At 41.7% G+C, this 27481-nt stretch overlaps 1 long non-coding RNA gene across 1 annotated transcript; it reads right to left on the minus strand.

Annotated features, from left to right (window-relative positions):
* Positions 1–756: 756 nt before the first annotated feature.
* Positions 757–26369, minus strand: LOC127369128 (uncharacterized). The gene is made up of 3 exons (XR_007886020.1): positions 26231–26369; positions 3101–3192; positions 757–1291 (listed from the first exon to the last, which is right to left on the minus strand). It is a non-coding gene; the product is annotated as an uncharacterized LOC127369128 (long non-coding RNA).
* Between the last annotated feature and the right edge of the window lie 1112 nt (positions 26370–27481).

Raw genomic sequence — 27481 nt, forward strand, 5'->3', positions numbered from 1 at the left:
AGTCACAGACGGAGAGTCTGACAGTGAGAGATATTTGGGCGGAGAGACCAACAGAGGGAGAGAAAGAGGGCTGAGAGAGAGAGCCAGAGACAGACAGACAGACAGACAGACAGACAGAGCGAGAGAGATACATGACCCCTCTCTCTCTAACAATGGCTCTTCATGTGGTGCCCAGCTTAGCAGGCGAGCCGCTGGAATCAGGAATGTGGAATGTGGGATTTCAGGCTTGGAAGTGATAGCTACTGTCTGTGTGTAATATTTAGGGCCGACACAGGGAGCCTCTGGCACGCCATGAAACACATGGACGGCACTGCTTTTTCTGCTGCAAGTCGGTTTATATCTCCTGCATGCTTGTGTGTGTGTTTATGTGTGTACGTATGTACAAAGGCGTGGAAACATTTGCACACAGAGCTAGATGTATGTACAATATTGTGGGTAATTTATGTGTTTAAGAAAAACATTATTGTATTTTTCTTTTCACTGCATTGTCTCTACTGTCACATTATTTCTGTCAATTTAATAATAGTTTGTATGACATGTGGTGGAAAAGTAGCAATACCACAATGTAAAAATAAAGTGAATTAAAATCCTGCATTCTATTTGTACACTTAAAGTAAAAAGTAAAAAATTACTAAAAATATCAAAAGTACAAGTATTAATTATGCAGAAGTGCCCCTTTTTAGCGTGTTATATTATTATATACTATTCTAAATGTATTGTAAACATTATTGATGCATTATTTAAAAAAACATTTGAGATAAGGCTGATTTTAATTTTATTTGTTGATTACATGTTTTGTATGAAAATATGTATCTGCAAAGTTTCATAGCTGTATGAAATATATGTAGTGGAGTTAAAAGTAAAATTTTTAGAAGTAGTTGTAAGTGGCATAAAAACTAAAAGTACAGTATTTAAGTAAATGTACTCCAACACTGTTCTGGGTTTTATAAACATATTTAAAGGCTCTAAGGTCCAAACTCAGTTCCACAAATAAAAGGTTGAGCAAACCTTCATGTGAGTCTAATCTTCACAAGTTCCCTGTGTAAATAAAAAGTTGCAAGTACACACACTTACTTTATATTGTCACTCTTTGTCTCTCACTCTCTGGCCCTCTCTCTCTCTCTCTCTCTCTCAAACACACACATTGGTGCTAACACACACACTGCTGCTAACACAGGAGACAGTTGTTGCTGGCCGCCCCAATGCCTGTCATGGCTGTTAGGCCAAATCCCATGAATTATGGCTCTTCCAGATGTAAGAGATTTCTAAGCTGCCTCCAACGGCCTGCGGTCTGTGGTGAGAGAGAGAGGGAGAGAGAGAGAGACAGGAAAACAGAAAGAAAGGGAGAGAGGGAGAGATTTGGGTTTATGCAGTGTCATCCAAAAATCCATCTTCCTTTCTCTATCCCTCATCTTTATTATCGTTCTGTATTCGATCAGTAGAAAAACTGTCATTACTTCCAATTACCTGACAAAAATATTATTTTACTCATCACACATTTGGAATTTCATATGAATATGTGACTTACATCTGCGCGAAGGAGTGACTACCTAGCACGCTGAGATTTTTTAAAAGACGGCTGGAAATTGGATATTTTTGGAGGAATATATTTTTTCCAGCTGAACGGCGGCATTTGGGTGAAACAAAATCACGACACATTCTACATTTCCCCGTTTTATTTATTACCTGTTGGTGATTTTAAGAGTAGTGTATGTGCAGTTGTATCATATATAATGTATCAATGCAACAGCGGCACTAGTATTTACATATTCAACATCAATCATTACATTGATTATCAGAAAATATTTTATAGCCATTGAACATTTCTTAAAAACTACCAGTTGCTGCAGGATTATTGACACATTGATCTCTTTGTCTGACCAGTGCATTAGCTTAATTTACCCGTACGCACGTCAACACTTAAAATTCAACCCCCATCGTTCTCTTACTTCGTTTGGTCTGCTCTCACTCTTTCTCTCATTAGTACTTCGTAACCAGACAGTTTATTTGAAATTATGAAAGCATTACACTCTCTGATGTAGCAGTTTAAAAATCAATAGCTGAAACCCTAGCCGCCTCACTTAAGCCCTCTCCTATGGCAAAGGGGATGTCTCTTTCTCCCTCTCTCTTAAATGGTAATTTCATTTGCAGTCACTAAGACCTCACCGATAATTACCAATGCCCTGAGAGAGAAAGGCGAGTGAAAGAGAGAGGGGAGAGATGGGAGACAGGAGAGGGTAAGAGGAGAGATGGATTAAGAAAGGAGAGTGAATGCCAGTCATTAGAAAAGCCTTCCTCTCTCCCTCCTTTGATCAGAGTTAAGAACACATTGCCTTCGCTCTATCGCTCCCTGACACCAACCTCTGAAAAGAAAAGATGGAGCACAGGAGGGGAAAAAAAAAAAAGGTGAGTGAGGAATAGACCGACAAAAAAATGATCCCTGAAGTCTTAAATAGCAGGCCTTAATTTTGACATTGAACCCTCTCTGTTCTTGGGTTACACCGGGGCCGTCCATTTTCAGAGAGCTCCACCATCCATTTCCCCCCCTCGTCTTCATCTCTCAAATGAACTAATCAGAAAGAGGAATATGAAGTGTCCTGCAGGATCCATTTCTCTAGAAGCATATGGCAATGATTGATGGGGGACAACTTTGACTTTCCCAGGTCATCCTCCTTGCACACATCTGGGAGCATGCAATAATTCTCTTAATTTTAGACCCTGTCTCTTCCTTCTGCTCCTTCTTTTTCTTTCCTCTTTTTTTCAAAGAACTTCAGTTTCACTTTGGTTAAAAAAAAAAAAAAAAAAAAGAGCCTTCTCTCAGCCTATCCCTCCTCTTTCTCTCTCACTCTCTCAAGGCTAACACAACCAGTCATTTTGGCTGAAATAAAGGTACCGTAGTGGTTGCCAGATGTTTATAAGGACTGTTGGGGCAATCCCCTTGTTTTTTTATGGCTCCCATGATTTTTCTTTCTTGCTTAAAAAAGCCTTAAGAACCACTTATGTCATACGGCTATGGTAACTGGATTTACCATATGTGTAATGCTAGTTGATATTTCATCATGACAAATACTGTAAAAGAGCCACAAGGAATATGAGTTACCTGTGTTTATTGCTTTTGAATGGATTTCAGTCCGACGGCAGCTTCTTTTAAAAAAGCCGCACATCCTGAGATTTATGCACCTCCAGTTCAGACTAAGGAGAAGAAAAAAAAAAAGATATTTCTGCTTTGTTTCAATTTTGTTTGGTTGCTACATTAATTCAAAGTTAAATGAAATATAATGAAACTAAGACGTTAAAAAAGGAAATGATCTGAATTATCATTCAAAGCCATTTAAAATTCCAACAAGCTTTAACTTTTCATTGTGTTATGAGAGAGAGCGGAGAGAGAGACAGCCATCTCAAACCTCCCTGACAGCAACTGGGCCTTGTTAGCTGTGCATTGAAATCATCTTTGACTCCGGGTTTACAATAACAGAGAGGAACTTCGACCACTAAATGCTTTCGGGAAACCCACCCGTCCTCCTTCTGCCATGTGATGATCCCACCTCTGAAATATTCAGCGCCATTAACATTCCGATGGGTATCATCCCCTTTCAGACACAATTCGCTCTGCTCTTCAGACCTGTGGGCCAAGGCAGGGAGAGGCCCGGAGCAGATGCTATCTGTTCTCATTCTTCACAAGATTTCTCCTCCTCAAAACGCACACTTATGACTGTTATATTTGGTGCAGAGGAAATGATACACTGACTAGTGACAGGATCTTTATATATATATATTTTTTTTAAACTAAGAATAAATCAATATAAAGATTTAATATCAGACTATTTGTTATATAATATGCATTTATTTAAATGTAGGTGCTGGAATATTTGAATTAGGTTACATCAATAACCTAATCAAAGAGATTTGAATGTATGTATTTTCATTGTGTTTTTTACTTCAGCTTGTTTCAGCTTACTTTAACTTTGCTGTTCAGATAGAGTTCTGTTATCTTTAAATACTAAACCATTAAAAACTTCCATCAGTCTTATTGGCCAATAAAGCTGGAATGTGTTTGATCTTAATTGCTAATGATGTGACTATGTGGGTAAATTGTTTTGCCAATCAGATCTGATGTTTTCTCCTATACTTACAGCAGCTTTTATGTTTTGTCTCTGTGTATGTGTGTGTGCGTGCCTGCGTGGGTGCGTGCGCTGCCTCTAATCATGTGTGATCATGTGAGAGACAGAGCACTACACTTTGAGCACAATTAGCCAGGCATTTAGGCATCTTAATTGGTGACATTCGATCTCAGGCTCTCGCTGATGAACCACTTAGCAGCAGACTTATGGATTAGCACCCGGCGCAGCGCTCTCTTCTCAGATGTAACTAACAGGTCAGGAATTAGTGCTCTTAACACTGCCTTACAAATGAAGACAGCTGTATTGACTAGCACGGAAAACTACTTTCTCTTCCAGTTCGCTTTTGCTAGCCTCAGTCTCCTCTTGGAGTCTTGCTCCTGTCCTCTCTTCTTATCATTTCACGTCATGTGTTTTCTCTTCTTATCAACTGAAGCAAGCTTATGTTTAATTTTTGCTCTCTCCTGGACGATTTCAATCGCCGTGTTGGCAGCGGGCCACTCAGATTTGGCCGTGACAATATTTGGCGTTTTGTTGTCATGGCACTGAAGCTGTCTCAGTTGTCTGGGCAACATGCGCCGGGGCTCATGGGAGCCTCATAAATGTCATGTATCGACGGAACTGCTGGGGAGAGCAGGAAGTCCTTGCCAAAAAGAAGATAGATAGAGCGCCACCGGTGTTGGGGATGCCATGTTGCATTAAATCATGTTTTGCGCACGCTAATGCAGACATACACATGCACACTTGTACAGATGTGCATGCAACCATGCATACAAATACACTGACACTTGCCAACATTTATGCTTGTAAACAGGTAGGTATGCATGCAGTGATCACCAACAAAAAGCACACAGATATAACAGACGTGTGAACAAACTGTTCCTCTTCCACCCTTTATTCTTGGCCTCCCTCTTTTAAAATAACCCCTGTTCGTGGAGCCGATTCAGCAGGCCCCACCCTTCCCTCTGTAGGTGCGTCACATTTTTGCCACACGTTCCCCTCCCCAGGTCACTGTCATGTGCCTGGACCTACTGAGCACAGAGGCTTTAAACAGGAGAGACAGCACTTGTCCGTTAGATTAGCATGTCTCCGACGTCACATGCCTTTGCCTGCACACGTCACCACTTGTCTGGAGGTGCCTGTCGAGGTTCATTAGAAAATGCCAAGATTTAAGAAACAGAGAAATTTTGTCAAAAGGTAGACAAAAATTGTTGCATGTAATGTGTTTTCACTGAATGTGGGAACATATATTTGATTTGATGTTGTATGTCATGTAAATGCAGGTACGAACATTTTTTTTTTTTTATCAATAGAAATGCCTTTTGAATTTTCTCCTCAGATCAGAAATAAATATTCCTGACCCCACATCATTATTATTCAACACAAAACACATATTCTAACCAACAAAGCAACTCCAGGCCGAGGCGAGGGCCAGCCGGCATTTCAAACGCCCCTGAGATTCCAGATATTCTAATACCGTGGGACCTCCTCTCATATTTATTGTGGGAATCAGAATTTATGATGAGTAAATTGGGCTTCTTCATCTGTGTGCCGGGGGGGTTGCAACATGCGGCCGAGATGGCTTGACTTATTGATTACAGGGAGCAGTATGCCCCATTTCAAAGGGAAGGAGAGCCCCCGCCACGCAACTTCTGAGAATTAATTTGCCCGGCATGGGCCTTCATGAGAAACACATGTCTGCACACACACACAGGAACGCAAGCATAGACACAAACAGGCACACAAAAACCAAAGCCTCCAGGTAAGAGAATCACACTCAAAAAAAAGGGGGGAAAAAAACAGCTACACATGCATGCATTCCCCTCCAGCCCCCACCACACATATACCCACACATATACCCACACATATACATGAGACCAATTTTTGCAGTGCTTCAGGTGACAAGACAAGGCCATTCTGTTGTAACCAAAGATTGTGATCATAGTTGCTGGCACGGGCATTAACACACACACTCAGGCATCTCAAACATTCTCCCACTGTCTTCCAAAAAAATAAAACCTAGAAAGTGCACATCTTTAGTTTGTTAGGTTCATACTTCATTTTTAGCTTATGCATGGTATTCACCTTAAAAACTACACGAATGATGTCTGCCCTTTAAAATATGAAATAAAATATTGAGCTATTTTTCTGGGAAATGACAAAGCAGGGTAAAAGAACTGTGAATAAAAAGTATAAAAAAATTTGGGGGGGCCTTTCAGCCTTTCACATAAAGTAACATTCAGTGACACTGTAACTGTACTGGAAGCAAATATGACTCCGACACGGTCCCATCCAAAGCGTTTCTCCAGATCGAGCCACAGCTGAACTATCAGTGGTTCATCCCTGGCATTGTCCAGTGGATCACCCTCTGCACTCAGACACCAGCTCCTATTTCACCAGCAGCACCCGCGCTAATTTATCATCATGGTCATGACAGACAACACATCTGTGTGTGAATGGATTGAGTGAGGAAAGAGGGAAGTGAAGGAGGGACAACAGTGAGAGCAGGGGGGGGGGCAGGAGGAAATATGGTAGCAAGGAGGATTCGGATCGCACAATCGGCGAGGCTTTTTAAGGGTCATATTTTGTTTGAAGGGCCCTATCCTACCCTTCTCTCGACCTCTCTCTATCCCTCCTGCCTCCTCCCTCATAACACACTGTCAGCTAACCCCCCTCGGCAACTGGACAGCTCATTGTCTTGGGCTATCTTATATTACAGCCCATATACTGCAGGTGTGATATGGAAAAGCATTAAAGAGCTTAAGGAGTGAATTGAGAATGTAGACCTGCAGAGGTTTACGTTGCCATATAAAACTGTAGCTTCGTGGCCTACGAAAGGGCATGTCCGTGACGACCAGCTTCTTGAGGCTCGTCCTGTATGAAACATTCTCTTTTAAAATATTTATAATTTATTTATGATATAATATTGTTTGACTGACGCTGCTGTGTTTGTCAGTGTGGCCGAGCTGAGCAGACGTTCTAGTGATGAGCTTGATGGGCAGATAGGTGGGAATACGGATGGACAACAGATGGGGAGACACACAGTTACACACGTGTGTCTTGTGTTCACATCTGCGTGCTCATATTCATACAGCATTTGTGTGTGGTTGGGCGTACATGCATGCATACATGACGAGACAGCAGGTGCGCGCATACACGCGTTCTCATGTGTGTGTTCAAGCAAGCATATCTGTTTACTTTTGCTCTCCAAAACCCACTCACATTTGAATGCAGGAGACAGGACACATCTCCCTGCTCTGTGAGCCGCTAGACAGCTCAGTCAGAATATTTTAGTGTACACACACACACACACACACACACACACACACACAAGCCTCCCTGGGGTACCCCATATGCGGCGCCTGGGGAGTGCAAAATGGAACTTTTTAAAAGCCCAAAAACACTTCTCCCGAACAAACTAGTCTGCTTAATAATACCACACCCGTGTTTCTCTCTCCTCTCTCACGACAGGCCGTCATTATCTACAAGGAGGTGGGTGTTTCGGCTGCTTTTTAGTGAAAGGTCGTGGTTGTTGTTTTGGTGTCTGAAAGCCTTGCTACATGACGGATGGCAAATAGACTATAAACTATTTGGAATCTATGCATCAACAAATACATTTTGGTATGGAAATGAAAAAAGGAAGGAGTTTGGGAATTGTGGATTTAGCATGAAGGTGCTGCGACTTGCAAACTCCTGAGACATTCGATTGACTGAATTGCTTATTTTGGACCTGCAGTACATGCTGCAATATTTTACATTGAGAAATCAAGAAAATCTATGTTGTTGAGCTTTTTTTCTATATATATATATATATATATATATATATATATATATATATATATATACACCGCATGAGAGCAGCTAGTGTCTTTTTTCTTCAGTTGAGGTAAATGAACTTATGTACACACAGAGACACAAAAACAAACACATGCAGACTCCAGGCACACAACCAGTATGTATACAGACAAACACACATGCACCTTCTGCTCTTATGAAGATAAATATGGCAAGGGGTAGATTTTCCCCCGCACCCACTGAACGGGACACACACATTTATCTTTGCTGTATTTGGTGTTTTGGGGGGCGTGTGTGTGTGCGCACATGCCTGTGTGTGCCTGTTATGTGGGGGACACATATTGGGGATACAGCAGCAAGGATGTGTGCACCTCACTGCCTTTTCAATGTATGGAAATGTATGTGCATTTTTAAAATAGGGGGGTTAAATTTAATTCCCCCCCTACCCCCGTGTACCCTTCGCCCCCTTCCTCTCTCCACACCTCATTCCCGAAACTGATAGACCTATGGATGCATGATAGATGGAGAGAGGGAGAGAGAGAGAGATGGAGGGGGTCTCTGCATGGATGCATACATGCATGCATGGATGTATATACACCCCACTCCCCCTGTCCTCTCAAACACACGCTATAAAGTCACTAACACATACACACACACACACACACACACACACACACCTCTGAATGCAGGATTCATGCGCATACCAAACGTAATCCATAGTTTTACATAATGGGGAGGAGGAAAGAGGGAAGGCGAGCCGGCTCCTGAAGCCGGGTGATAAAGATAATATGAATCATCTGACTCTTTCTCTTTCTCTGTGTATGTATACACATTCACCTAGGGAGATGCTGATATGCTATAGGGGAATATAATGAGATATGGAGAAGGTCCCCCCTGATCGTCAAGAACACATGTGGGTCATATGTGTGCTTTGTGCAATTTTCACAATGTATAAGGATTATGGTTCACGGTATGCAGAGGTTTAAGGAAATTGCTCCAAGTGCAAGTCATATGTGTGTGTGGAATGGCAAAGCTATTTGCACGTATTGCATAAAGGCAATTGCACTGGGAATGCACAATTGAGTGCACTATTTTGATATGCACTTGATGGATTTTCCGCACGTAATCGTATGTATATACTGGGAGATAGGAGTTTGTTTGTCGCTGGAATTAATTAAGCAAAAAGTATGCAACACACTCTACATACAAACAAAAAGAAGAGTCACTGTTAATTATTCAGAGAAAGTTAATTTTTCTGAATATAATTAAAGGCATTTAACCATCAGGGACAGAGTGAGATCAAAGATGTATATTTGATGTCATGCAGATAGCATTTTTAAATTAGCAAACCCTCTTAACTTTATAATTATCTTTGGTGTGAGAACTGAGGCAGGAAGTTCTTTTGTGTTGATTCGGGGTCTGAAATAGTCTCCTAAGAATTAGATGAAAATTAATTAGAAATAATTGCAGATAGACATGCAGATTGCATTTACAATGCAAATATATCTTAGCAGAGCAGAACTAAAGTTTCTTTTTTGCCACTATTATTCTGGATAGCAATAGGAATATAAGGAGAGTATTTTTATTTAAATACATTAACTTTACATTACATTTTAAAGCTATTTATAGAATTTTAACATGGATTCTAATTGGAAGCTATGTTAACTGAGGGTCTGCTTAAATTAAACAATTTATTCTTTCAATTTAATTTCAGCGCACAACATGACAATATTTCCCTTTCTTATTTCTGGGAATGGATTCATGTTTTTGGATCTGTGTGTCACAACCGCTCTCTTCCCCCCTCTCCCCATGTTTCTGCTGAAGCTGACACACACAGTAATGTCCAGATATATCAAGAAAGAGAAATAGAAAGAGGGAGAGAGATAGGGTGTGGTGTGTGTGTGTGTGTGTGTGTGTGTGTGTGTGTGTGTGTGTGTGTGTGTGTGTGTGTGTGTGTGATATACGCGTGTGTGTGTGTGAGAGAGAGAGAGAGAGAGAGAGAGAGAGAGAGAGAGAGAGAGAGGGAGAAAGGTTGAATTCTATCTCTAAGTATCAGTGGCCCCACGGAAAAATAGAATTGTTTCCTCCATATTAGGAATCAAAGCTAAGCCCGGTGTTATTGTGTCCACCATTTTGACTGCAGCCGACAGACCTTGAGGAGGCAGGTGCACCGGGATGAGTGTGTAGGTGTCACTACATTTTATTTATTCATTTTCTTGTTTTGATTTTTGCAGGTCGAAACGCATGTTTCTGTGAATATTTCTGCTGCAGAATTGTTGAATGTTTGTGTGTGTATGTTTGCGTTCATGTATATACATGTCTTATCATGTGGTGGAATATGGGTGAATATGTCCATGTGTGCGCCTGGTGCACAAGCATGTATGCCTGCAGGTGTCCATGCCTTGTGCATTTATAGTCCCAGGGAACTGTTGACCTCACCCAGTACCCCCCGCACAAACCACACTGTGTGTTTCCAGAGGACCCTTGAACTTGACCGTGGAGGGAGAGGGGTGACGGGACTGGAGCTGAGGCTTAAAACAAACCACTCTGATGGACAACAAAGACAAGGGGGCGGGAGGTTGGTGGATGAGGGGGGTTGTTGGCTTGGGTTGGGGGGTGCATAAAGGTTGAGATTCAAGGGGGAGGTCCCTAGGGTGCATGGGTGTTTGTGTTGGTGTGTCCATATGTAGTTTATCAGTTCTTAGAAATCTGTTCCTTCATTCAGACATTTGTTTGTAATTTTTTTTAATATCCGGCTTCATAGGACTGGATAAATTAAAATGATATAAAATGTACAATATGAATGGGTTTTTTTTTTTGCGATTACTGCCTCTTTTTCCTAAAGTTTTTTTATAGCGGGTCAAATGCTACCACAATCAAACAGCATGGTATGGTTATAAAGCGAGTTCACATCAGCAACATGTGTGTGCTAAGATATGCAAAATGTATGTGCTATGTGTTCATGCATATAAAATGTGTTTAAATATTTGCGCGCATTAATGCTCATGTTTATATTATTTCTGCATATATGCCTGCATGGTTCTCGTATGTGGATCATCATTTAGATCATTTAAGACATAGATTTGATGCAAAAAAAAAGACAAAGCAAAGTAACCCCGAAAGGTGACTATTATATACTATGAATAATCTCTGTTTTTATACTCTATTAAAATAGGAACTAAACCCCACTAAACTAAACAACTAACACTTCCAAAAATGTGTGAGCACAGCTTGAAAAACACAGTACAGTACTGCTGACACCAGTAGTCCAAAAAGATGTGGTAAAGATGAGTTTAAATAAGCTGCACAAGAAGATGAAAGGAGTCGGACAAATGGGATGGAGGAAGATGGAGAGGAGAAAGTTTGAAAGGAGGAAGAGGTTGGAAAGAGGGAAGAGAAAATGAGGTGAGGATTAGGGAGGAGGAGGGTTAAAATGGAGAGGAAGAAGAGAGGGAGGAGTTGGAGAAGAGGAGAGGATGAGGTGGGAGAGAGAACATGTGGGGGCGGGTGGGGGTTGAAAGAGGTCAGGGAGCATAGCGTCTTTTGGCGAGGAAATTGAAGGTGTGTGTGTGTGTAAGTGTGTGTGTCTTCCTAATTGTGAGTAGAAGGTGAGGGGTGAGGTCTAGGCACGCTCCTCGCAAAAACAGCAGATAGAGATAGACAGTCGGAGGCAGCACTGTAGTGTATGTGTGTGTACGTGAGCACATGTGTATGCATGTGTGTCTGCGTACTGTATGTGTGTGTGTGTGTGTGTGTGTGTGTGTGTGTGTGTGTGTGTGTGTGTGTGTGTGTGTGTGTGCGCACCTACAAGTGTGTGTTTTAATAGCCACAGTCAGAGAGCCTCTGTCAGACGGTCAGCTAATTGGCCATCTTACAAGTACAGAGGAGGCTGCTCGCAAATTGGCAAAAAGGGCAACCGGCTTCAATCTGATACCAAACTCCTTTCTGTCACGATGCTGTCCATTAGACAACAGCTTAAGTCAGGGAAATGGAACAAAAATAAAGAAAAACAGAATACAAAACAGGGGGAAAATAGTGGCGTAATTGTGCTTTGGAGACTCGTGTTGTTGCGCTTGACCCGTGTGTAGCGAGACAACGGGGATCATGCCAGATTTAGCGTAAATAAAAATTTAGGGAAAATGTTTGCAACTCATTGGTCTGGTGTGCTTTTAAATTTGTGTGTATGTGTGTGAATTTCCCTGCTGCAGAAGCCTCATGTATTTTAATCCATGTAAAGTCCCAACTGGGTTCCAATTAGGAACAGGTTTCCTAACGCCCTGAGGGGAAACTGATAATTATGCTGTTGACTGTGGTTGTGACTTAGAGTGTTTGTGTGTGTGTGTGTGTGTGTGTGTGTGTTTTCAGGGCGACTAACACAGTGTATGATATTCTTTTTTATCTTTCTGTAATGTTTACAATGCTGACGTTGTTAGCTGTATCAAATGATTCTTCATAATTAGACACGATACTGAGATTCAAATCCTCTTATCTCAGTTGTTTATCATGAGTGCTGAGCCTAACGCACACACTTGTATATGATGTTGCGCACTGAATCTAAGCTTGAAGGCACAACAGGCAAATATAGTTGAGTGTAGTTGTTTCTGAACATTTTTGGGCCTTGTCTATTAAACATGCATTCAAGTGCTTGTGTATGTGTGTGGGGGGGGGTTTAGAGGGACTGTACAGTGGGGTGTTCGGCTGTTCTTTTTTATCTTTGTGTAATGTTTACACTGCTGATGGTGTAAGCTGTACCAAATGATTCTTCATAATTGGGTATGATGCAGAGATTCAAATCCTCTTATCTCAGTTGTTTAAACACTGCTTTAGGTATAAAATCTAAGCAGGAACAGCAGTCATACAAATATAGATGTACAGTATCTGAGAACCTGGCTTCGTCTATTAATACATGTGCAAGGTGTGTCCTGTGTTTGTGTGTGTGTGTGTGTGTGTGTGTGTGTGTGTGTGTGTGTGTGTGTGTGTGTGTGTGTGTGTGTGTGTGTGTGTGTGTGTGTGTGTGTGTGTGTGTGTGTGTGTGTGTGTGTGTGGATGCTGCTGTGAGTGTGACAGGTAGCCGAGCCCTAATGCTCTTAAACTCCCTGCCCGCTGCCTAACCTTGAAAAGAGAGAGTGACGCTGATGTAGTGGACAGCGCACCTCTCACATCTAAACCTAAATGTTGAAAAATGTCCCCTCAGATAAAATGGATGACCCAACTGTAGAACCCATCGGTATAAATACATTGTTTTGCAAGGCTGAGCTGACAAGAAAGCCAAGAAAATGTTGAGCTTTCTCTGCATGGTTTTCTGCAATTTGAAAAGCTTGCCATAGCGGCAAAAAAGCAGCCCTGTGTTTATTTTCAGCACTGCAGTGTTTTGGGGATGCTAGGGCCCTCCTCACTGTGTATTCATGAACTCTTATTGTGGTTGCCACTATTTCCATATCGTGTCGCTGCAAGAAGCGCCTCACAGAGGGGAATTGAATACGAGATATTTACAGCGTTTTTCTTAATCCGTACAGATGGACATGCTGGGGTATGTACATACCGCAGTAAACTGTTGTAGACTTATTCATATCAGACGAGATTCTGGGAGGGGGCATGGGGTTAAAATCCAAACTCCAATTTACAAATCTGAGATAATTTTCACACTCTCCTCTGAAGAGTTTTACATAGAAATGAAGGGAGTGGAGGGTTGAGGGGGGCACAAGGAATCTTTTGAGACTGCAAAACAGCATAATTGTTTTGCTATCCAATCGGGTGTTATACTACACATAATATATGGTTATTTCATACAGCCTCCAGACTGCCAAGATGTTTTCAATTTGGCACAGCCCTGCGATCATGATATCACAGAGAAAAGAGAGAGAGAGAGCTTCCAGTCTGGGATGGCCAGAGCAGTGAGAGGGCGATCATTTCGCCAAACTCAAAGGCTTTTTTTCCCCCCTCTCTCTCTCTCTCTGGGACGAATAATTCCACAGTTGCTGAGGCACTGAAAAAGCAATCTGCGGAATACCCCAGGGTCATGTCTGTGGCCGGATGATTTGTGTGAAATGTCATACATTAAATATAAGTTTAACATTCAGCCCGGTGCACTGTAAAACTGCCCTGTCGTTGCCACAGTCCGCCATTTCCCTCTGTGCAGAGAGGGTTCGGGTTCAGGAAAGCGGTCACAAAGGAGTTGGACACACAAATATACACACACAGACACGAACACACACACACACACGCATATACACACCACCCCCTGTGTCTGCCCAATCTTAGAGGGAGTAGGAGGGAGAAGGGGGTGCGGACGGCGGGGAGTTGTGAGGCCATTCGATCCACAGCTGCATTTCATTTACGAATGCGAGAGCACTAACTTTTTTCTTGAAAAATATATCTATATATTTTTTTTTTCAATTTCATCTTGTATTTTTCCCAGGGAGCTTTTGGGCCAGACAGGCATTGAGGAAAAAAAAAGGGGGGGGGGAAGAGGTAGACAGACAGATGGACAGAGAGACGGACAGTTTGTCTAGAGGCAGGTGTTGAATTCGCGTCCAGGCCGAGATGAGAAAGTAAGAGAGGAGGTGAGGAAAGAAAAAAGGGGTTTGTAACTAATTCATAAAGTTTCAGGAAAATAGCAGCCACTGAGAGGAAAAGAGAGAGAGGAGAGGCGAGAGAAACAGAGGAAAAAGGTGTCTCCAGGGACTTCAGTGAAGCAGTCATCCCAGAGAGAGAGAGAGGGGAGATTCTGTCCATCCTAGCAGATGAGAAAGAAATGACAGAGAGGGTACAAAGGATGTCATCCGCCAGATGGACAACTGATGAGTTTTCTCCCTTTTCTCTTTGTCTTTCTGTGTTTCTTTTTTATTTTTTCCTCATGGCTTGTTTGTTTGCGCTCAGTCTGTGCCTCTGGAAAGTTTCTGTCTGAATGACTACAATAAGATCATGTGTTTGATATGTAAAGGGAAGACGTTGTGGATATTTCAGAAATGTGAAATTCATTGAAGATGGCCAACTTCAGTGATGATCAAAGGGCAAACACTGGATGTTTCGAGTACAGAAAGTATAAAACACTACATCAGCCCTGATTAAGCTGTGCTAGACTCATTTGACATTGTTCATGAATGTAATTATGTACCTCTGTGCATTTTCAAAATATTCTTATCTACTTGGCACAGTTCAATTTAGTTTTTCGCCCGGTGGTGTTTGACAACATTTGCATCTAAAAAAATCCATGCACCCTTTTTACAAATTCGGCTTATTATTGCCATGAAAGAGCTTACCACCAGATTTATCAATTTCACCTTGAAGGTGTTGTACTCGCCAGTGCATTTGTAAGCAAGTCGGAACTCTTTGAAGACAAACACAGTATCGTACAATCTGTGGCCCCCCTTTCTTACCCTTCTCCTCCCTTTCCATTCCCCACTTCAAAGCAGAAAGGCTTAGATGAAGGTTTGGAAAGAAATGGAAAACAAATTGTTCATTTGTATCTGGGAGGAGACCAGACACTTGAGCAAATTCTCTCTGCATTCTCTCTTTACATGCGCTGCAGTAAAGTTATCTTAAGGTGGGATGCCGGAGAGCGAGAGAGAGGCGAGGCCATAGCAATTGCTGTTTTAAAAATCTCAGACAGGCAATCAAATGTGTAAATGAGAGCGAAGTTGGTCAATGATCACCTTCAGGATAAATCTAGAGAGATATTAAATACAAATGAAAGAGAAGTTTCTGCACTGCTCTTTAGAAGAAATGCTTGATGTGGGATTTTTTTTAAAACATAGTCTACTTTAAAGCAGAGTTTATTAAATAGTCCACATATAAAATGACTGCACCAGTGAAATTCCAACAGAGGTAAAGTGGAGAATAATTTCAGCTCATGATAATTAATTAGACTTTTTTTTTAGTGTTGGTAGAATCTAATAAAATACTACACTTTTTTGGGGTAATTAATTATATTCTTATAATAAACTGAAAACAGAAATGTACCCAAGTTCTTACACAACCACAAAACAATGTCAAAATAGATTACACCTTGATCGACAAGGTGTAGGAGGAGGCTATAGCTTATTAGGCTTACCTATTAATACATAAATCAACTTAGTGTACTCTTGTTTTTACACTTCTTTGAACAACATGTATATCCCTCTCAAAAGGACATGCCTCCCCCAAAATGTAAAATCCAAAGAAGGAACTGCTGCACACTTAAAGTCACCTCTGCACCAATTTATCGTGTCAGTGTTTGATAGATGAGATGAAGGACCATGTGGTCCGACAAAATTGTAACTGCCACTTCTTAGTATTACCGGCCTCCATTCAAGCACCAGTGCAGGGTGTCTGGGGAATTTACACCTGTGTGTTTGGTGTAAACTGGGATTGAATATCTGAGTCAGTGCTGTACTATAGACTGAGATATAGCTAGTACGACAGTATCTATACATACTGCACAGTGCATCCCCGTCCACATAGAATATGGCCATGGATGAGGACTCCAAACCATAAGGGTATATCACAGTAATTCATATATGTTTTGAGCTTCAGACCCATGATAGGGAGAAATGGGTTGATGGGAGAAGCCCAGACTGTGGCTCCTTGGCCATTATCCACAGGCAGGCAAATCAAGCCAGCAAATCAGGAACAATGGAGCCCTCAAAGAGCAGAGTGGGGATCAAAGCAGCGCTAACTGGCCATTGCAATCCAATTGAAATGTTCACTTTGCATCTCTCCAAAGGTAATGGATGTGGAGAGTGGGAGGTGAAAAGAAAGGGCTGCCCGTTCGCATTTGACGTAAAATTATGGAAGGTAAGAAGAAGAAAAAAGGAGAAAAAAATGCTCGTGACAGGCCTGGCCTTCTCAAGTCATCTACTGTAGAAGCTTCATAATGTCCCTTGGTTATTTTGACTTTGAATTTGCGAAGACCAATTTTTTCACTCCCTTTTTTTTTCTTCCTTTGAACCTTCCAATGGTAACATTATGATGATATATGAGATGCTATACTATGGCCCTTGTGCATGTGGAGTAAGACCGAGGCATGCTATTTTTTAAAGTGTCCTTGGTCTTTCTGTCTATTCCTCTCTTTGTCTCCGCCATCACTTTCTCCCTCCATCTTTCCATCTCTACATTTGAATGTGTTGATCACCTGGGGAGATGCTGCATTAATGCTGACGCCCAGTAAAAAGCAGAATCTTCTCTTTATTTATCTGCACTAAAATTCCTCCCAATCTTTCCAGCACATTTCACTCAATCACGCAACTCAGGCCATTCCATTAGCCACACAGGGGCGTTTTACCTCATTGAGCACAACACGCCCCGCACTTCTATGAATATAGATTCCCCTAAATTATGTATAATGGGAGTGCTCAGATTTTAGCATTTTTACTAAGAGGGTTTGAGGGCGTTTGAGTTGTTTCTGCTGCTTTTTGAGTGCATCTTGAAATCCACAGTGCGTGCAGGAGACCGAAGATGGTGTATTTGCTTCCTTTGAGTTTTGTAGATTGTAAATGGAGTAATTGATGTGTATGATTATCTAAAGTTGTCAATAGGTAAGAGCAGAGCTTACTAAGGGTATGTTTGGGTATGATGGATGAAAGGTTGAACGTAAATATACAGATCTTAGATGTCACCATCAGTTTCTGTCTTCCGCCCTCTGACAAATCCAAATTTTTTAAACAATTCCTTTATGGCAATAATTGACATAGTAGATGGTGGCATGACTACATCTTTTAATGTTGTTGTTAACGCTATATCTCCGTAGCCCAAGATGGACCTGCCTCATAAGCAACCACAAGGTTTCATTCCAGGAAGTCTGAATTTGATCTCTTGTTGTGCTGAACATTTTCTGATCCGAGTGTGACTAATTGGATGGTAAGTAATTTTAATTCACATGTTGGCAGTTGGTGTCCATGTTGCTCAGCGGGAGGGAGGGACACAGCTGAGCAATATCAACAAACAGACCAGCAATTCTATAATCAGAACAAAATCAACATCCTCATTACTGACTCCAAGCTGCTGCCTACATCAAAAAGGGCTTCAAAACTCTTTCCCCTTGTTTTCGGGGAGTGATTATGTTTAGTGTCAGGCCAGACATATCAAATTTTTTTATTTTTTTTGCGGAGAGAGACATGCTCACCAGAATACTAACAACCTGTCAGGGGGATAAAGTTAGAGATATTCTAATCTGTTTCATATTTTGGCTGTTCATTTTATGTTGCACTGTAGAAATGTCACAACATCTCACTGAAGTTAAAATTTCAGTTTTTTTTACAATAAGTAAAGCCATACCAATCAAAATGTGTAGTAATTGTTTCATGGTATGGGATGTGAAACTGTAAACACATAATATAGTATTTTTAAACAATTCTGAATGTAGATGGCATGTTTTCCTCCCATGCTCATAAGCATTGCTGCCCAAGTTATCACTGGATTTAAAATGTTTTTTTGAACATGCCTTGAATCTTTTCATCAGTTGTTTTCAATTTCTTGATGCATCTCCTTCAAACTGAGTGATGAAGGTTTTTTTAGACACAGCATTCTTGAATGACTAACATTAAAAAATATTTGTGTCTTAGACATAGCTTAGAACCAATAGCAATTACAGTATGTAATGTTCTCTTCGCCCTTTGACCTCTTGCTGTCTGTGTTTGGAAGGGCATCTTTAACAGCTACCCCAGCTCTTTTAACTTATTTGGTGTATGCTTTGGCTCCTTTACAATATAAAATGTAATCAATAGAGAAATGTGTAAATGTATTAAAAATGTGTATTGGGGGTGCCCCTGTAGCTCACCTGGTAGAGCTGGTACCCCACGTACCAAGTCTGAGTCCTTACTGCTCTGGCTTCTCTCTCCCCCTTTCCTGTCAATCTTCAGATGCATTATCAAATAAAGAAAAAAAAAAGAAAAAGAAAAAGTGTACTGGAATTGGATTCATAACATACAGCAGTCATTTATGTATAATCTGTTCTGGTCCGACTCATCCTCCACCACTGCAAATGCAACCACTCTTCCAGATGCATTGATTAGTCTGAGCGCCTATCAGATCTGACCAACCAACAGAGATGGATCAGCTTGGCTGTGCTACCAGCACTCACTCAGCTGTCCTATCTGATCACAGCCTATACGCTTTATAATATATTCTATAAAATCACATGACTGTGCATTTTATTTGCCTGTGGCTAAGCTTGGTAGCAACCAGCTGAAAGTACAGGCCAATAGGTTGAAGGTTTCCAGGCCCTTCTGCATGTTTCATGAACACTGCATCCATGGCAGCTATTGAAATTATGCTGTTGAAATTCAAACATATGTTGAGATCTTTTTAGAAACGATTCTTGGTGATACAGGAGCAGCAGCAGACGAGTGCCCAGCGAGGCTGTCAGAGCCCGTTTTAGGTTGAACCGCACCTCTGACGCCGGCTATCCCTGTTGTTAGAGCATAATGGACGTGTCACCCCTGAGGAACATGACACACACGTCACCGATGTAACATGCAAAAAGCATAAAGACACCATGGCAACTGAATCTGTGTGTGTGTGTGTGTGTGTGTGTGTGTGTGTGTGTGTGTGTGTGTGTGTGTGTGTGTGTGTGTGTGTGTGTGTGTGTGTGTGTGTGTGTGTGTGTGTGTGTGTGTGTGTGTGTGTGTGTGTGTGTTTTCACGGCTGTGTGTGTATTGATCCGATGTGTTTTTTAAACTGTATTATTGACCTAAATGTTGTTTCTAACATCTAATCTGTTCTAGCTGAGGTGTAATTTTATAAAGAATTTAGAAACACTTGTTAGTTTCACTTAAGAAATTGTCGGCTGATGGAAATTTATTGCCGCGATTCAGATGGATTGCTTTCATAAAGCCTGATGTTGCATTGAGGGAGCCAAATATTGTAAGTGTTCCAGTAACTGTACGATGCCTCAGCACACACATATGCACACCCACACCCACACCCACCCACCCACGCACACACATAAACATACGACAAACACTTTCACATATACAGACGCACACGCACTAACACTTGTTATCGATCTACAGCTTAGCTCATGCCAGCAGGTAGTCTAACTCACCGGTTATTCTGAGGAATTGCTTTCAGTAGCTCTATCCACACACACACACACACACACAAACACTACATGATTGCTTCCAGTGGTTAAATCTACACAATTTGTGCACAACCAACTCTTAAGACACCATCACCTCCTCTTCACAGATCAAGGGCTGAGTTTGTCGATGCTACGCAGACACACACACACACACACACACACATGCACGCAAGCAAACACACACATTCTTGCAGCCTTAAAACTGAACCGTGTTCAACACTCAAGTTGAATACTGTTGCATAGTTAGAACAAAATCCGTTATCCTGTCCTCTCATCCCTCCCCTTCCTCCTCTAAATATTGCTTTTCCTCCTTCTCTGTCATAGTCATGCTTTTTGAATTCTCTTTACAGCCGATAACACAGTTTGGAGTGTAAAGGATAAGGGATTAAAGCATTGTGTGTGAGTATGTATGAATGACTTGGGCGTGCTTATGTGTGCATGTGCATGTCATGTTTGTTGTGATCCCAAACGGCCGGGGCCCTGCCTCTACCGCTGGGTCCGTTTTTTGAATCTAATTTGAAAACAAGTAAGAGGAACACAAAGTTCAGTTTGTAAAACCAACGTTTGGTACAATGGAATGTTTTTCATTAAAGTCAATCAGCCAGTAGACAACAAAAGAACCTTTCATTGAAGAATATGAAGTGAAAATAAAAAACAGGGCACCGCTTTAGCTGGCACCGCTCTCCTTGTAATATGTTATGTGTGCAGCCTCCTCCTCCTCCTCTCCCAAAATCGGCCTCTCTTGTTTGAAACGGATCGAATTAAGATGTTCAAGGATTTTTTTTTTTTTTTTTTACTCCTTCCCGCTCTTCTGAAAGGTCATAAGTCTAATGTAATTATAGCACATAACTGCGGTAAGGGAAACACATGCCAGGAGATGATATGAACATACAAGCTGTAAACTGCAACTTTCTCTTCGCTAAGCAGAATGTTGCTTTTTTATGACTGAATCAATATCTTTAACTAAGGCTTGTAAAGCAGCCCAGTTAGAGACTTTATTTAGGCTTACCTCTGCCTGACCCCCTCATACTCCGCCTTGACTTTCCCTGCATGAGAACAGCAGGAAACCTTGCATAAGAACCAGGAGGCATTACGTACTGTATATACGAAATTGCCCCAATGTGGTGGATTTTCAAACAGACATTTATTAAATATAGCGTGATGTACATTCTGTTTCTTGATGTGATTATGCTCCAAAATGGCCTAAATGAATGCTCTTTTCCACTTTCACAATTTAAAACTATTCAAACTGTATGCAACGTGTTGTTTAAAATATGAAAATCAAGTCAGGCATTTAAGATTTACTAAAGGTGAAACGCAAAATAATATAAAACTGATTATACTTAGTTTTGCAAGGCAGTTTTGTAGTCCTATGATACTAAGTCTATTAAAACATTCTAGAATAGTGGGAAACTGAGGGGGAAAGTAAATAAATACAAAGTTATGAAAAGATTAAGAGACAGAACAAAGACAGAGAGTAAAGGAATGAAAAGAAAGAGAGATCCCACACTTGGTTGTGGGATTAGGTTCTCACCCTACAAAATTTAATTATTTTCAAATGTAGCTCATGCATTTCACATGGCCTCAATCCGAGCCAACTCTGCTTGTCAATCGGCTGTGATGGCCGAGCTAGCATTACCACTAGTGAGCTAATAATCTGCTGCCATGTTTACTGCCAGCTGACCCCTATTGACCAAGCAAGATATTCTTACATCTTATAAACCAAACTGGTGTGGGTTGGACAATGTTTTTTATGAGTTTTTATTTTAAAAAATGTTGGCAAACACAACAACGGAGTTGTGTTTGCTGGAAGACAGACCCACACAATAAGGAATGTGAGGGGAAATTCAATGATAACCTAACTGAAGTACAGAAACCTTTATTGAAGGGATGCCTAAATGTGGTTTTCCAAATCCAATTAAGTAAAAGTTAATTTGTTATTTTTTTTCTCTCATAACGTTGAATATCGTTTGATATTTCAAATGTTTTGCATCTTTTGAATCATAATTTTTCATAACTAGTTAGAGGTAAAAGCATGAACTTTGGTGTGCTTTTTTTTCACAAGCAGACAGGTTAGCAAGGCTTCCGAAAACTAGCCTACAGAAGTCTTCTGCTGGCTCTGTCATCATGTGACTATTGCCTGGCTGGTCATGCACAGTCTGAGGCTCTACACATGCAGAAGAGCTCCACAGTGTCAGCAAGACTGACAGACCTCCCAGAAATCCATGCCATATATCCACTAAAAGTTAACTACAGCACTTTGCTCTTCTTCCTCTTTCCCTCATCCTATCCCTCACTCTGTCACAGCTTTCCTTCTGCACTTCTATCCTCATCCGTCACCACATTCAGCTCAACAACGCTAACAAACAGAGCATCATACTGTATAGTGTTTTCTATAGAATTCTGAGGAATTTCACAAATTTTACTCTATTTAATAGTCTTTACTTTAATAGTTAAAGTATTCATTTAACATTGGATTAATGTCTTTCATCAAAACACACCAATAATCATTTTGTATAAACACCATTTTTTCTCCCCCTTGACTTCAGTGTCACCTGTCTAACTGAGTAATTTCATGTCTGTAATTCTTTCTCCAGCGAAGCCAAAAATAAAGAGCAAAATATAAAAAAAAGAGAAGAAAAGCAAAACTTATAATGATTGTAATAATCAGCGCATTGACTAACCAACAAAGAAACAGGTGTGTGTGTGTGTGTGTGTGTGTGTATGTGTAGGAGGATGGAGGTGGCAGTGTGAGCATGCTCTCTCTGCTATTTGCTCGACTGGTAATCAGCCAAACGCGCTACAAGTCTCCTGCAATGATTTGCCCCCCGGTGTGTCTCCAGTCTGAACGCCTGTGAGTAAGTTAGTGTTTCTCTTTGCCGATGTGTGCATGTATTTATGTAGTATACGTATGTCTGCTCCTGTCGGTGTGTGTGGATGGGACTTTGTCTGTGTATGAGTGTACTGTATGTCCATATGTGTGTGTGTGTGCATCTCAGGATTTATATTTGTTTCCTGTGCCTTCCCCCTGCTGAGGGGTATACCCTGACTGAGGTTTACAGCTTGTGTGTGTGTGTGTGTGTGTGTGTGTGTGTGTGTGTGTGTGTGTGTGTGTGTGTGTGTGTGTGTGTGTGTGTGTGTGTGTGTGTGTGTGCAGTCTTACGTGCTCACAGATGTGTGTTTTTGCCGGATGGGAATACAACTCCTAGGACATTTAATCTAGGGAGAATTTCACGCTAGTTACTGCTTGTCATCAAACGTTTCTAGCGTAAAATACTGCAGCGATCTTTTATTGGCGGATGTTCAGGACAAATTCACTGTCAGACCCCTGAGTGCCCCGCTGCCCTCCAGATAGACTGAAAGTGTGTGTGTGTGTGTGTGTGTGTGTGTGTGTGTGTGTGTGTGAGGAAGACAGAAAAAGACACTAATCACAGACAAAGTTTGTTGCCTCAATGTTGTTGCTTTTCAGCTGAGACAAATGAATCTGAGTTCTGTGTGTTTTGAGTGTGTGGTTTTAAGTTGAAATTCAAACTTTATAATGCAGAGATACAGAGACATGAAAGCCTCTTTTCTGCACACACACACACACACACACACACACACACACACACACACACAGAGAGATCTGATCCCAAGCTTAGGGGAAGACCGATCCAGTATATCTACAGTCGTATGTGTTCACTTAGCAAGCCACAGCTGCTAGCACCATTACTATGATTTCCTGTGTGCGTATGTCTCTCTGTCTATCTGCCCCCACAACACACACACATCTAAGGGTCCTATCCAAATGGGTTTTAGCAGGACACATATTTTACACCCGCCTGAGCTGCTCTGATGTTCAGGTGCTCCACTGTAAAATGTGACCCAGGTTGTCTTCTAATGCATATCACAGTCTGAAAAAAAAAAAGACATATTCCCTCCACCCCATCTACAAAAACAACTCATAACCTTAACTTTAAACGTCTGAGTAGGCCTGATAGCTTTTTTTTTTCCCTCTGTATTAAAAGCTTTCAGTATTTAAGTGGGCAGTGAAAAACAAAGGACACATTTGTTTAATCGAATAATCCTTGCTGTGTTTAAGATGACTCCAAAGCTTTCAAATTTGAGCCTTAATGTTTCGACAAGCTGTTCAATCAGTTGTTTTTTGAGGACATCGCAAATGGCAGGCTGTCTCTGAAATACGTTTGCTTGTTTTACCTGACCCACTTTTCCTTCTCTGTGTTTGTGTGTGTGTGTGTGTGTGTGTGTGTGTGTGTGTGTGTGTGTGTGTGTGTGTGTGTGTGTGTGTGTGTGTGTGTGTGTGTGTGTGTGTGTGTGTGTGTGTGCTGTCCCTCTTTGCTCAGAAGGTTGTAAATGTAATCTTAGACACATGTTACTTCGGCTGATGTTTTTCAGATTGATGTCAGTTGCGATTAGCATATCTCCTGCCAAGACACAGGAGTGCTCTTTAGAGTCTGGCCTCATACACACTCACTCACACACGCACTCACACACACACACATGTACGCAAACCATTGGGTAAACATAGCTCAGCTGCCATTTTGAATGATTGCACGATGATTATTTGATGCAGTGATTTATTTTGAACGCAGCCTGTAAGTAAACTGAGGCAGGAAAGGATGAGAAATCTGACTGACAAGCTCCAAAACAAAATTCTACCCCAAGACAGTCTCCTGACACCCCTTTCCCAGCTACATATTATTACATCCTGGCCCCAAAAAACACATTTTAACACTCCCTGGCCTCCAACTTTAATGTCACCCTGTCTGTTTCTTAAAATGCCGTCTCTCAGAGTGCAGCCATGTAAATGCAGCTGTGACCAACACACTCCATGCCGAAACTGTTTCATTTACATTCATCTTGTGCTTGGGAATGGAGAATTCCTCCTCCAATGTAAGACAGCGGGGGAACTGTGCAAAACGAATTTCTCGCCATCTCCGGAGAGCGAACGATATAGGGATTCAGCACACACCCTTCAGACAATGGAAGAGGAGGGGGTCTTATTTTCTTCTCTCTCCCCTCTTTTCCCTGTCTCTCTCCACACCTCCCTGACCCTGCTTCCCCTCAACCTGCCCAGCAGAGTGAGAGACTACGTGTAGCACCAACAGGGGGTGGGGTGGGGTGGTGGGGGTTGAAAACGAGGGTTTGGAGTGAGACTGAAAGAAAGTCAGATAAAAGTAGTTAAAAGAAGGAGAAAAGGGAAGGGGGGGTGGGTGGGCAAAGAAACAACAGGAGAGTGACTGACCAAATACCCAGCGACAGAACGAGAGTGGAAGACAGATGCAGAGAGGGGAAGAGAGAGGGGGAGAGAAGATGAGAATATATATGCGGTGGCCAGTGTTGTGAGACAAGGCAGGTTGCTGTCACTTTAAAAATGACTGTAATAAAAGTGACCGTCGGAAGATGGATCTGGTGATTTTGGCTTGCTAATCAGTCATCTGTGAAGAGGACCACAGCCCAGATTCAGCAGCCGCCTGACACCTCTTGATTGATGCCTGTGCCCGATAAAAAAGGCCCATTAACTGTCCTCCTATTAAACTGGGTGAAATGGCAAAAAAAAATGCTCCTCTTTCCCACTCTGCTCCTCTAATCTCTCTTTCATTTAAACCCTATATCCTTTTATATTTTCTGCCCTTTTTCCTTATCAGTCCTCTCTACGCTGTTAAGGTGGTCTGTTCTTCTTATAGTTATTATTGAGATAGTGGAAGAGATGTTAATCAGCGAGGCCTGCTTGTGTTTGCGTGTGTGTACTTGCCCACATTTGCACCGGATGTCACATACTGTACTTGAGTACAGTCCTCACACTCAAATCAATAGATCAATAGGTGGCCAAAACACACTATTCAATGTGCCAGCTGGTACCTGTTGTCACAAATTCTTGTTAAGTATGCAAATGAGCCTGCATAATGAGTGATGTCAGAAAGTGTGTGACTCTAAGCCTTGTTTTAGTCCCATGACATGCGTCAGAAAAAAATAATGACCCTGCAGCTGAATCTCATATCTTCTCATCTCTCCTTCTCTCTCTTAGACACAAACACGCACACACACACACACACACACACACACACACACACACACACACACACACACACACACACACACACACACACACACACACACAGACACACATAGACACACACAAAGATTGCCTGCAATAATAATAACCCCACAGACGACAGCTTCAGCCCCCTCCCTCCCATCCCCTCTTCCCCCCTCACCCCCCCCTCCCACATACAATCAAACAAAGCCTCTCTCTTACCTTGCGCATGACCAATCCTTCCATCTCTCCCTCTTTTTTTTCCCTCCACCATCCTATCTATGCATGCTCTTCCCTTTCTGTAAACCCAACCACACCTAACAGCAACACCTTGCACTCTCCCGACCATCCCACAGCCTACAGCGCGGCACTCACACCCCCAATAAATACAGCCCTGGTCTGCCGTTTTCCCATCTATCCCTTTTTCCTCTGCCCCAGTCTCTTTCCCCTCTCTCCCTCTCTCTCTCTCTCTCTCTCTCTCTCTCCCTTTCTCTCTCCCTCTGTCTTTCCCTCTCCCCTCGCTCCTGGCTGGTGCTGGTGAAATATCAGGGCAAACGGATTCCAGCTTTTTTCTCTGGCTCAGAGGGGTTGTTCTGTGCGATTTGGCCCTGGGGTGCATTTCAGCGCTTCTGATGTGAGAGAGGGGGCGAGAGAGAGAGAGAGAGAGAGAGAGAGAGAGAGAGAGAGAGAGCAATAGAGAGAAAGAGAAAGGAAGCATGAGACAGAGAGAGAGAGAGAGAGAGAGAGAGAGAGAAAGAAGACACTGCAAGGGTTTATCCTTTCTTTCGAAGGGGCAGTCAGCGGTTTTAAAACGACGGGCTTTTGACCAGCATTGAACCAGCAACTCGAGGTGTGCATGCTCTTCGTAGCTTACAGAGGCCTTGAGGTGATCTCCATACATAATCAGGACAATCCACCTCCATGACAGGTGCGCGGCCATCTTGGAATCTCTCTGAGCTGGTGGACTTGAGCAGAGTGTCTGTGCGCTAGTGTATATACGGAAAAAATGAACGACTACAGAGCAACGTTATTGCTTTAAATAAATTGACATGTGTTCAAATGAAAATCTTATTTTTTTCTTTTTTACACAATATATATTTTCATTACCAATGAAGATTGTCTGGTATTTTGATTTAATTTCATTTTCCTACTAAACTGCTACAGGACACCTACACAAAGATTTAACATATTCTTAAAATATTTACCTGTATTATTCATTTAAGTCTTTAAAATAAAGAAGTCATTATTACCTTTGGTGGAGCACAAAAGTTACTGTACAGAATATTTTAGTGTCCTTTTAAATAATTCTTTCAATATTTATTCATTTTAACAATAAAGTAAAAATGTGCCTGGTATTTGTAGTTTTCAGGCCAGTCATGTCTTCGAGTACATAATTTTGCAGCAGAATTCATTTTGGAATTTCCACAGCTGATTGTGTTTTACCTTCTCCTTTGTGTGTCCATGCATGTGTGT

Source organism: Dicentrarchus labrax, unplaced genomic scaffold (genome assembly GCF_905237075.1).
Source record: "Dicentrarchus labrax unplaced genomic scaffold, dlabrax2021, whole genome shotgun sequence".
Classification (NCBI taxonomy): Eukaryota; Metazoa; Chordata; class Actinopteri; family Moronidae; genus Dicentrarchus; species Dicentrarchus labrax.